The 12,801-nt window shown below is 45.2% G+C and overlaps 1 protein-coding gene and 1 pseudogene across 5 annotated transcripts in view; one reads left to right on the plus strand and one right to left on the minus strand.

The window, feature by feature from the left end:
- Positions 1–11,545, minus strand: part of LOC120885895 (small ribosomal subunit protein uS5m-like) — a 439,518-nt pseudogene extending 427,973 nt beyond the window's left edge. Inside the window, exons 1-5 of the transcript XR_013427982.1 lie at positions 11,420–11,545; positions 7,586–7,666; positions 3,368–3,505; positions 2,630–2,755; positions 193–426 (exon numbers count right to left, since the gene is read on the minus strand). The product of XR_013427982.1 is annotated as a small ribosomal subunit protein uS5m-like (transcript). The remainder of the gene's footprint in view (positions 1–192; positions 427–2,629; positions 2,756–3,367; positions 3,506–7,585; positions 7,667–11,419) is intronic.
- The window catches only part of LOC144368213 (mitotic checkpoint serine/threonine-protein kinase BUB1-like), a 58,306-nt gene continuing 57,018 nt past the window's right edge, over positions 11,514–12,801 (plus strand). For 2 of the 4 annotated variants that reach the window (XM_078026904.1, XM_078026906.1), the window contains exon 1: positions 11,704–11,803. The gene's annotated coding sequence lies outside the window, so the exon portion shown is untranslated. Of the gene's footprint in view, positions 11,643–11,686; positions 11,804–12,801 lie in introns of those variants that run through there. The other 2 variants (XM_078026903.1, XM_078026902.1) reach the window with 2 other exon arrangements.

Raw genomic sequence — 12,801 nt, forward strand, 5'->3', positions numbered from 1 at the left:
ACTTCCTGGTTACAGGCCCCTAGTGTCCCACAAATGCAACTGGGATAACAATGTGGAAAGTTAGTCAAAGAGGTCAAATTCTTTTTTCAAAAAGGGTAATCTAAACAGACAAGTAAACAATAAAATTATTTTCAGAAACACCATAGGACGATAAGTCCTCTACCAAAGGCAAGCAAACCAGGCCTCCATTACCTCCATTGGGACCAGGGTCCGGGGGACCGAGACTGAGGCCACCCCATGTATTCCCGCTCCAGCCTCGCTCCCCCTTCACTTTCATCCTCCGCTTCCGGTCCCACTCTTCCCTCTGCTGGAGCATGTCAGCCGCCACCTGCTCCTGCTCCTCCTTGCTCCTCTGGGCAATGGTCTGCACGGCTCCATTTCTCATGAGAGGGGCATTCAGACCCGGCCACAAGAAGCCGGAGCGTCCTGAAGGGTTAAGATTATAGGTAAGTGACAACTTCTAAAACGTGCTCACTCTCCATGTTGCTAAGATGCCAGGGAACGTGTGTACAGACACCAGCACAGTATTGTGGAGTTGGAGCCGATGCGATCACTTGGCAGGTGACCTTGCACTGTCACAGTTTTATGCACATCTACCCTACAGGCATGTGACCGCATTTTCACTTTTACCAAGAGAAACACTCCTGAGGCTTGTGAGTGCTAAGATGTCTGCTGAAACACGACCTGTAACGCACGTAAGCCGAGTCGGCAACAGAGGAACGGCTGAACGCACAGCCAGCAGGTGCCATATCCTGCACAAAATCAAAAGCCGTTGCTCTCGGGCTGGGGATGTGGCTCTTAAGCAGTAGTGTGCTTGCCTGGCATGCGAGCAGCATGGGGTTTAATCCTCAGCACCACATACAAATAAAGATGTTGTGTCCACCAAAAACTAAAAAATAAAATATTAAATTCTCTCTCTCTCTCTCTTAAAAAGACAAAAAAAAAAAAAAAGTTGCTCTCCAGGTTCTGATGTGGAATGATTTCTAAGACATGTTATTATTATTACTTTTGGTTCTGGAAATTGAACCCAGTGGCGTTCTACCACTGAGCCACATCCCCAACCCTTTTTATTTATTTTGAGACAGGGTCTCACTAAATTCTTGAGGCGGGCCTTGAAACTTGTCATCCTCCTGCCTCAGCTTCCCCAGTCGCTGGGGTTAAGGGGTTTGCCACCATGTCCAGCCCTGAGACCTCTTATTGGGTTAAAAAAAAAAAAAAGCAGATTATACAATTGCATGTACCGTATAGTATAATTATCTTTTCCTTTTCTTTTCTTTTTAAAGACGATATCTATTTCTTTTAGGGAATTGATACAAAAGCGCGCACCAGCACACACAAAAACAACTGAAGGAAATACCAATATGAGACCAGTGGCCCCTCAAGGGAGACAATGGGAATGTAGACAGCAGGAAGGACATCAGGGGCTTGTAGTTTTCCCTACAATCTGCGTTTTTACTGAGAAGGTATGCATATGATTTTTATAATTTGAAAAAATAAATTATAGCCAGACACCGTGGTGCATGTGAGCAGTCCCAGCTAGGTGGGACGCTGAGACAGGAGGGAGGTTTTAACCTGCAAGTTCAAGACCAGCCTGGCAAGACCAGATGGCAAGACCTGTCTCAAAAATAATAATAATAGGGGCTGGGGATGTGGCTCAAGCGGTAGCGCACTCGCCTGGCAGGCGTGCGGCCCGGGTTCGATCCTCAGCACCACATACCAACAAAGATGTTGTGTCCGCCGAGAACTAAGAAAAAAAATAAATATTAAAAATTCTCTCTCTCTCTATCTCTCTCTCCTCTCTCTCTCTTTAAAAAAAAAAATAATTATTATTATTATTAACATTATTAAAAATAAATAACAAATGCTTAAAAACTAAAACAAGATACAAGTAATAAAAGCACCCAAGCAGATGTGCAATCTTAGAAGTGCAGCACAAGGTGCTTCCTTTATTTCCGAAAGGTTGTTAGTATCAAAAGCGATGAGTCTGCACAACAGTAAAAATAAGCCAATTCAAGTTCACCTATCCTATTTTTGCTTTCAAAAGCACAAGTATAAACAATCACATCAGCACGTGAAGGACCAAGGCCAAGTGCGGCCCACCAGCTGATTTGTAAATAAAGTTTTACTGGAACACAGCTGGGCCTGTCCAACCATGCGCCGTCCAGGGCAGTTTCTGTGTGACAGCAGCCCAGTTGAGTAGCTGCAACAGGCCCGGTGACTACAGATCTGCTCTTGGTCACTGTCATCTCTGGGCAGGGGAAGCCTGCCAGCTCTCTGCGAGCTCCACCTGCCTGCACGGGGCTGTGTGCAGCACAGGACCTATCACAGCTGTGCCCCATGGAGTACATGACACTCTGGGGCAGCTGGTAAGCCCCTTGGTTGGACTCTAAACCATGGATTCTTATGCACTTAATGAGAATGTTTCCAGTTTGCCAAATATCCATAAAATCTGGGGAAAACACTTTAAAAGTACATAGACTCTTTTTAGAACAAAGTTTGCCATTGGGCCCTCCCAGGCCTCCCTCAGACCCAGCTTGCTTCCTATTTCTCCCCTTCCCAAGATCATCAGTTTCCCACGCCAAGTTCAGGACCAAATCTGAAAACTGTCAAAACAACCAAACACGTTTACCTTCACCAATGACCTGACCCCTGTTCAGATCCTTCCTTCTCTTTTTTTTGCTTCTTTTGCCTCTTCCTTTTCTTGCCCCAGCACCAGTCTCTGCTAAAGCACCTTTCCAGAGCTCATCTGCTGTCACTGTAAGGAAACGGGATTTTTAAAAACTCTGTAGTTGTACAGCAAAGATCTACACTCTCCTAAGAATAAGAAAGGCCAGAAAGCCCAGCTTCATCCATGTCACTGAGGTAATGAAAATAAAATAAAATCATACAGTGAACATAAAACATGATTACATTTGGAAAACACAAGAGGAGACAATTCCACTTTTTTTCCACAAAAGATGGCTAACATTAAATCCCAGTAAGTCCCTGACCAGTAAGTAGACTTGCTTCCCTGATGTCTGCCAATCACAACTCAGGTCTCAGTAGTGACGTCTCTTGAACTTCTCCAAATGATATGTCCTAGCAAAGGCCCAGCTAAAAACAGTAAGGGCCTTCTTGGTGTGACTCTAAATCAGCAGGGTATCTGGGGCACAATTCAATACTTTTAGGCCTTGGGTGCCCCAAATGAGGGGCTCAGATAAACTAGCGCTCTCCGAATACAGCAGTAGCACATGAGATAATTCTAGTTGCATTTTTAGTTGAATAATCACTAAAATGTTAATCTGTTTATGACAGAAGAAAAATTAAGATAGGAAAGCACCCCTACTTTCCTGTTGCAGGAGGTGGAAGTGTGTGCCAGTCTACCTACATTTAGTGAAGAAGCTGTAGGGTCTGCACTGCTGGCCTGACCGGCTGGTGGGAGGAGAGATACAGCACTGTGTCTGTAGCGCATGGCTCAAGCTGGTGAAGTGTCAGCTGTCTCTGGTTCCCTGCAGTGACAAAGGGCCTACAGAGAGATGAAACAAAACCAAGTTAGATGCTCCCTGGCTGTGGAGCTGCCAGCACCAAATAACTGTGACTTGATAAAAATAAGTCACTAAAAATTCTAATCTTTTAAGAATCATATTTTGAGGACAATTGTTATTTAAAAAATAAAACCAAACTTTTAGGAATGAAAGCCACCTAAATGCCCATCCTAGAGAGGTCACGGTTCATTTCCACAGTGGATGTCCCAGTCTCAAGAAAGCTCTGTACAGCCAGGGTTTCTGCCCTGCATTATCCAGCCCAAGCTCCTGGGCTGCTCTGGGCAAATGGCGCCCTCTGCTGTATGCAGCTGGGCAGTGGACAGATGAGGAAAGACCTTCAAGTGAAACTGTTCAGAAGAACAAGACTCAATGTGTAGAGGGTACCCTGCCCTTTATGTTCAAAACACAGGGAAGCAGGGAAGGCATGCTGTAGACAACTCCAGAAGATCATGCAAGAAACTGAGGAGCGGCTGCCTCTGTGGAAGAAAACAGGGGCATTTAAGGCTGGATGTGAAAGACCCGCATTTTTGTATTTTGAGGGATTTTTTTTTTTTTAACCACATGCATCTATTACTTGAGAAAAGGTTTTAGAACAGCCATGTCTGAGAGGAAGCCATCTGACCAGTCCCAGGGATGGCGGTTTCACGTGAGGAAGAAGGCAGAGGTGACAGGAACAGGTGGTGATGAAGGAGTGGGACAGTGCTGGCAAGATCAGTGCATGCACAGATTCTTGAGCTCTGTGCTTCACTAGAGAAGTGACAGGATTCAAACAGCCCTGGAGGAAAAGTGGCCTTTAGGGTATTGGCTTGATAAACACAAAACAAAAATCTGACAACAGCTGTTTTCAAGTCTGAGTGAAGCCATGCAGAGGACAGTAACTGCAGATTCATCAGCAGCATCAACCATGACTCACAGGACCAGAGAAAGAAAGCGGATAAGGACAGGGAGAGTGACATCTAAGGGTGGTAGGAAGCCATCGAAATAGTTCCACTGAATACAGAGACCCAAACACAAAGGGATAATCTTTGATTACCGGACAGCACTTAATACGACCATTTTGTTTCAAATGTAGGCCTATGAGATAGATTTGCCAATGCCACAAGGTACTGGATGACTGGATGAGATTTCAACATTAATTTCGATTCCAGATGATTTGCTCACCTGTGGGGAGGGAGATCGCACCTAGCACACAGATGTCCTCTAGACCTGTAGCCCACCTGATGAACTACCAAATAAAATGTAGCCAGAAAACATTGGGTCTTCATTTTTTTTTAAGTTGTTGATGGATCTTATTTATTTATATGTGGTGCTGAGGATCAAACCTAGTGCCTCACATGCTAGGCAAGCACTCTGCTACTGAGTTACAACCCCAGCCCTGGGTCTTCATTGTTTAACAAACCAGAACTTTATCATTACAAATCTCATTCTGCTATACACAGCCTTTCTTGTAAACACCTTCATCTTCAACACATATCTAATATTAAAACATTTCATCTTGCTCTGTTCAGCAATATAATCTTTAATGTAGTTCAAGAAGTGTAAAAATTATTAACAGATTTTTTTTGAAAGACTGAAATATCACTCATAGCTAATAATGTACCCAGCCTAAAAGAAACCAAATGTCAAAAATAAAAAGAAAATCAACTTTAGAATTTAGAAATAGCCACTTGTTTTTTGTTTGTTTGTTTTAATGGGAGGCAGGGAAGAACTGGGGGGATTGAACCCAGGGCTTTGTACACATTAGAAATAGTCACTTTTTCTGGGTGCATGGCACATGGCTGTAATCCCAGTGACTCAGGAGACTGAGGCAAAGGATTGCAAGTTCGAAGCCAGCCTTAGCAACTCAGCAAGAACCTGTTTCAAAATAAAACATAGGTCTGGGGATATAGCTCAGTTGGTAGAGTGCTTGCCTTGCATGCACAAGGCCCTGGATTCAATCCCCAGCACCATCAAAACAAATAAACAAAGAAAAAATATATCAAAAGGGCTGGTTATGTGGCTTAGTGATAGGGTGCCCCTCAGTTCAATTCTCAGTACCACCAAAACAACAGTCAATTTTCATGCACACTTGTATAAATGGTTTTGCTTACATTGTGTTACGATTTTTTTTTAATATTTTATTTACATTTTAGTTTTCGGCAGACACAACATCTTTGTTTGTATGTGATGCTGAGGATTGAACCCAGGCCGCACCCATGCCAGGGGAGTGCGCTACTGCTTGAGCCACATCCCCAGCCCCGTGTTATGATTTTTTAAAGAAGAAAGTTCAGTAGTTCAGGCTGAGTCACGTTCTGAAGCTCAGTTACAGATCACAATCCACCTCACTTATCAACTCTGTTCCGATGCTTTGAGTTCTTATTAAGTTTAGGTCATGAGACCCCAGACTCAGGAAGCAACAACCCTGCAGCCTAAAGTGGGATAGGCCACAGCCCCTCAGGTGGGGACAGAGAGGCCCCCAGGGTTCTACCTCAGCACACATCACGTTCTACACCAAGAACTCCTTCCTTCTCACTTAGGTCTCTTCTAGGAAAACTGGTTGGTGAGAGATTTTAGAAAATTTATTACTATGTTTCTGACTGATTTGTTGCAGCATTTAGAAAAATAGAGTGATAAGGAAAGCAATCAACTTCTTAAAAGTCAGGCAATTATGAATTTCAGGAAAAAATGTAAGAGTAGAATACTACCTAGCTCAGCTCTGAATGTGCACATAATTTAATAACAAAAACAAAGCCCAGAGATTCAGTCCAAACTGTGCTTCTACCTATACTGGAAGAAAGTAAGGGTAAAGATAGACTGTTACATCTCCAATTAGCATAACAATGTTGTTTAAAGAAGACTCAACGTATTTAGAAATATAACCAGAGGAAGGTGAAAGAATTAGTGTCCCTAGATGATGGGAAGGAGCAGAAAAGGACTAGGAATGAAAGCTCTGAGCCTTTTACGACCTTTTGGAAACTCAATTTTTTTTTTTTTTTTTTACTTCCGGTGTGGAGCTGGGGATTCAATTTCGGGCCTTGGGCACCCTAGGCAAGGCTCAACCTCTGAGCCGCACCCCCAGCCTGAAAGTTAATATTTTAATGAATAGCACAGCAACCTGCAGTGAGGACAGCTATCCCTATCAGGCCCTACACCAGCTCAGGTCAGGGCAGTGCCTGGCACATGTTAAGGGGTAAATAAACTGTTTATAAATCAGTGAGTGAATCAACCAAGCAACAAATCAAACTGGTTGATTCACAGTGGGTGTGACAGGTCGTAGGAAATCTGCCATTAGGGAGAAAGCCCTGTCAGCTGGACTTCTCCCAGGATCTCCAAGGCATCTCACAGGTGGGTCTCCAAGAGGAAAAGGCACGAGACCCCCAGGGAAGCCCAGCACTCAGGAGTCCCAGAAGCTCAAGGTGAAAGGGCCAGGCTTCTTTGCACAGCAAGGTTGGCCTGGACTTCCCAGAAGGCAGCTGAAGAGAGGCCCTGCACTATGTCAAGGAAGTCTGTGTCCACAGGAGGGGGCATCACAGCAGCCAGAAAGCTCTGGGACCAGCCCTGCTTCACTGGCTGTGTGATTTCTTTCATTCTTTTTTGGGGGAAGGTACTGGGCATTGAATTCAGGGGTATTTAACCACTGAGCCCCATCCCTAGTCCTTTTTATTTTTATTTTAAGACAGAGCTGGCCTTGAACTTGCAACCTCCTGCCTCAGCCTCCGAAGTCACTGGGATTACAAGTGTGCACTACTGTGCCTGGCCTGGCTGCATGATCTCGAACAAGTCACTTGGCTTCTCAGAGATTCAGCTTATCATCTCTAAAATGCGAATAAGCTCATGAAAGCCAGTGTGAGGGCTGAACAAGGTGATATGTTTCAAGCCTAGTGCACAATACCTACTCAAAAATGGCAACCATTATTTTTTAAAGCCTTGAACTACAACAACTGCAGTCATAAAAAATTTGAAAAATACTCAAGACGGTACAATACCATCATCAAGGACATGCCTTGTCCATTCACATTTTCAAATCTACAGAAACTCTTATTAAATCTTATGAGAACAGATACTTCCCAAATGAATCTCACCATTGCTGAGAGTGGTCTTCAGCGCCCAAACAGAAGCTGTTGGAAAGGTGTTCAGGGAAAGCTGCCTGCACCAGAAATGACCTGTCAATTAAAAATAAGTAAATAAATATTTTTTGGTTCCAGTGCTGGGTTGAACCCAGGGCCTAGAGCCTACAGGCACGTGCTTCACCACTGAGCCACATCCCCTCTTCGTTTTTTGAGAAAGGGTCTCCCTAAGTTGCCCAGACTGGTTTCCAACTTGCAATTCTCCTGTCTCAGGCTCCCAAGTTGCTGGGATTACAGATGAAGGCCTCTGCACTCAGCAAAAAGTGGAGTTGTTTTATGGTGTGGGCAATAGAACCCAGAGCCTCACATATGCTGGGCAAGTGCTTTACCACTGAGCTATGTCCACAGGCCTCCAACAAGAATAAATAAATAAATAAAATTTAAAGATACATTCCTACATGAAGAGGGACATTTAAAATAATAAGGTGAGCCACCTACTGTGGCACAAACCCACAACCACAGATACCAAGGAGGCTAAGGCAGGGGAAGTGCAAATTCAGGTCTCGAGATATAAAGGGTTGAGGATGTGGCTCTGTAAAGCACAATAGGGTGCAATGCCCAGTACCCCAAAAATAAATAAAACAGTAACATTCACAGAATAATACCATCCACAGAATTAAAGAACTAAGAGAAGTGGACGAGTGAGTTCCAGGCTTAGTGACCACTGGCCAAGTAGCTGCCACCATGCTGCACCTTCTCTTCACCCTCCCATCAACCAGGCTTCATGCTTGGCAGTCACCTTAAAAATCCCTCTGCCGTGGGCCACACCTCTGCTGTGGTCCTGCTGCCACTTCTTTGTTCAGGCCTTAGCATCACTCAGACACAGGTTAAAGGTTTCTTAATGGGTCTCCCACCTCTCCCCTTGTATTTACCACCTTTCTACAGTAAGAGGCTTCATCAATTAACAGCCCTGACATGTCCTTCCCTGGCTTCCTGCTGCCAAGTTACAAATTCTGGGCACAGCCTGCAGGACTGCCACATGGCCCCAGGCTTCCACACCAGCCTCCTGCTGCCTCTGCCCCACCCTCCCCATAGCCATCCAAACACAGTTAGTCTTGAATTCGCTCTCATACACTTTTGTATATGAGATCCTGGATCCACCAGATCCTGGAGGCTCAGCAGCTCTTGTGAAACCTCCACCCTCTGGAGCCCCCACAGCACCAGGCTGACTGTACCTCCCTGTGCAACCCTTCATACAGTGTGGTTCTCCAGAACACACTTAGACAGCATTTATGGGCAACTGGTTTTTGGCAGAGGGACTATGACCATTCAATAGGGGAAAAGGAATGTGTTCAATAAATGGTGTTGGAATAACAGGGTGTCAACCCATAGAAGAATGAAGTTGGAGCCCTACCTCACACCTTATGTACAACTTAATTCAAAATGGACTAAAGACCTGAAGGTAAGAGCTAAAACTATAAAACTCCTAGAAGAAAAACAGAGGTAAATTATCATGACCTCGGGTCTAGCAATGTTTCTTAAACATAACTCCAAAAGTACAAGTGATAAAAAGAAAAAAAAAGAAAAAACCCATAAACCAGACTTCACCAAAATTTAAAACCTGTGTTTCGGGGATGGGGATAAAGCTCAGCTCAGCGGTAGAAGAACCAGCATGCCTGGGTTCAGTCTCTGGCACTACAAAAACAAATAAACAAAAACTTTGTATGCCTCAAAAAAACATTATCAAGCCAGGCTTGGTGGTGCATGCCTATATTCCCAGCAGCTCTAGGGGCTGAGGCAGGAGGATTGTTGAGTTCAAAGCCAGCCTTAGCAAAGCCCTAAGCAACTCAGTGAGACCCTGTCTCTAAAAATATATATATAAACAAGGGTTGGGGATGTGTCTCAGTGATTAGGCACCCCTGGGTTCAATCCTCAGTACAAAAAAAAAAAAAAACAAAAAAAAAACAAAAAACCCACAAAATATTAAGAAAGTTAAAAAACAACATATGGAATAAAATTCTGCAAATCATACATCTGATTAGACACCTTTAGAACTCCTTACAATTCAATAATAAAATGAAAACCCAATTTTAAAAGAGCCAAAACACTTGAACAGACATTTCTCAAAAAAACATGTAAAAATGGCTAATAAGCACATGAAAATACATTCATTATCCATCAGGGAAATGCAAATCAAAATTTCAAATTAATACCATTTCATACTCACTAGGATGGCTATAATCAAAAGAACAGATAATAAGAAATGTTGCTAAAGAAAAATCAAAACCCTCACTGTACCCTCAGGTACTTTGAAAACATTCTGGCCATCCCTCAAGTGTGGAATTACCATTTTATCCAGCAACTCCATTCCCAGGCACATACTCAAGAGAAAAGAAAATAGACACACATGTAAAAACATGGCATGCTGATGTTTACAGCAACATTAGGCATAATAGCCAAAAGACAGAAAACAACCCAAGTGTCCCTCAACTGATGAGCAGATAAAGTGTGGTGATGGACACGTTACAATTCGGCCCTAAGAAATTCAGGATGATACATGTTACAATGTGGATGAATCTTGATGACCTGGCACTAAATAAGCCAGCCATGTATGTGGTTCTACTTATATGAAATGTCTAGAACAGGAGAGCTAAGAAGAGTGGAAAATAGATCAGTGGTGGCTACAGCTAAAAAGCGTCCTTCTTGGAGTGATAAAAATGTTCTAATTAGATTATAATGATAAATGCACAGGTTTGTGCAAATATTGTGCACTTCAAATAGATGAACTGTATGGTATGTGAATTATAGTTCAAGAAAGCTGAAAAAAAAACAAAAAAAAATAGTTATACACAAGAAGACAAAAAAGGGGGTGCGGGGAAACACACTTTGGTGTCAGGAATTTTGGGTGCAAAAACCTATGTCCCTTGCTCAATCTGTGTGGCTCCCTCCACCACCTGTATAAAGAGTGTAATAACAGAATCTACTCCATAAAGGGATTGGGAAGGCAGTGAGGGAAAACGCATGAACAGAGGAAGACAGTGGCTGGCACACAGTTTAGACTCATGAAGGAAGACAGCCTTGAAATAGTAGGAGATGGGGGAAGAAAAATAAAAGGGAAGAGACAATCATAAAGACAAAAGAAAAGAATATTAAGGTCAGATTTTCTGCCAAGATTGCTGGTGAAATTTTTTGCTGCAAAATGAGTTACCAAAAAAAAAAAAAATGAACTTTGAGGGTTTTAGGGGGCTCTGAGTTCCAGAATTAGAAATGCTGAACTGTGGACTTAACAAAATAGGGCAGAGAAGGCAGGCGGCGGCCACGCAGCGGCCCTGGAGCCAACGTTAGGCAACACAGCAGCAGGGCGCCTTCCTAGGGCGCACACAACCCACCAGGGCCCGGGGGAGACAGGAAAGGCGACACTGCGGGCTGACGTCCGAGTCATCCGTCTCTGCACTGAGGCCACCGGCAGCTGGAATTAAGCTGACGGAGGCCAGTGCTCTCCGACTCCACCTGGAGAACCACCATCACCTTCAGAGCCCCGCGGGCGCCTCTCAGCCCCGAACCCGGTGGGCATCACCATGTGACCCCGGGGGTCGCGCCTGCCCGCCGGGAAAGCAAGGCTCGCCAGTTCCCTCCTCTTCACCAAAACGAACCGTGAAGAACCGACTACACTTCACGGTCACTTTACAGCCAAGCGCCCCGACGCCCAGAGAGGCAAGGAACCCGCGCAAGGTCACCCAGCGGTCCCGGGCTGGATGGGAGAGCCCCGGGACGTTGCTCACTTCCCTCCGCCCGGACTCCCGCATGCCCTGGCGACCCCCGGCTCCCGCGCCCCCTCCCCGCGCTCACCGGTCCACACACCGAGCAGCGCAGGCAGGCGACCCTCAGCCCGCACCGCCGCCGCCATGCTGAAGCGCGAGCCGCGCCTCCTCCCTCCGGGGCAGCCGGTCCGTCGCCTGCCGCGAGGCTCCTCGTCAAACGGCGGGCCCCAGCCCTCGGCTGGAGGTGCGAGACCTGAGGACCACGCTGTAGCCCATATCGGGTTGGAAGGATTATCCGGATGGGCCACAGGGTAGGTTGGGTCAGGCGTAGCCGCGGACAGCTCCGCGGGGTCCTCGCGCTAGGGCCCGGGGGCGGGGCTGGGGCGGGCCATCCCGGGGCGCGGGTCGGCGAGTTGTAGGTGGCCGCTTGTGAGTGCCCGGGAGGCCGGGCTGGCCCAGCGAGCTCTCCAAGGTACCCATGGCCGGGACCCACGAAGTGTAGGGAGGATCCACAGGGTGGATAAGACAGGGTGGAGAAATTGAAACCCGCTCCAGGAAAGCCCTGGAGTTTTGGAGATGAAGTACTTTGCTCGAGTTTCACAGGCATTTCTGCATTTATTCTGATTCCAACGTGTGGTCGTCACACACGAGTATCCCAGGGTTTTCCCGTTCATCTCAGGCTCCGCTTTATGCAGTCTGTTCTTGCACAAATGATGCACAAACCTGCCACAAAGGACGGCAGGAATGTGTTGTGAGAAACGGACTCCTGCTCAGATAGTCTTTAACGATCGATCGGATCAGGGTTAGAATGTTGAGATATACAGAAAAGTAAAAATCGTGGCAGAGCCTACCAAGACTGACATAGTTGGGTTGGGGTTGTGGCTCAGCGGTAGAGCACATGCAAGGCCCTGGGTTCGATCTTCAGCACCACGTAAAAATGAATAAATGAAACAAAGGTATTGTGCCCAACCACAACTAAAAAATAAATATTACAAAAAAAAAGTGACATAGTTGTTGTGCATTGCTGACCTTTGTGGCTAAGTGAGACAAAAGCCAGTTCAGTATGGACAGCCCAGGTCAGATCAGTGGCAACTTTCTGGTCTGTGTTGTGGTCAAGCCTTCAAATGCTGTAAGGTCACTAGCAAGTTTGTTTTTTATTTTGGTTGGCATGTTGTTTATACCTAAATAATTATACATTTGAAATAATTATACATTCACAGGAAGTTGCAAAATTAGTACAAAACGATACCCATGCACCATTCACCCAGTTTCCTGAAATGGTAATATTTTACAGAACTATAATGTGAAAACCAGGAAGTTGGCATTGATGTAACCCACTGAGTTTGTTCAGATTAATCAGTTTTGCGTGGACTCATCTGTGAAAGTGTGTGTGTGGAGTTCTATGCAATTGTAGCATAAGTAGACTTAGGTAACCACCACCACCATCAATGTACAAAACTTCTGTCTCCA

This window comes from Ictidomys tridecemlineatus, chromosome 11 (genome assembly GCF_052094955.1).
Source record: "Ictidomys tridecemlineatus isolate mIctTri1 chromosome 11, mIctTri1.hap1, whole genome shotgun sequence".
In the NCBI taxonomy this organism is placed as follows: Eukaryota; Metazoa; Chordata; class Mammalia; order Rodentia; family Sciuridae; genus Ictidomys; species Ictidomys tridecemlineatus.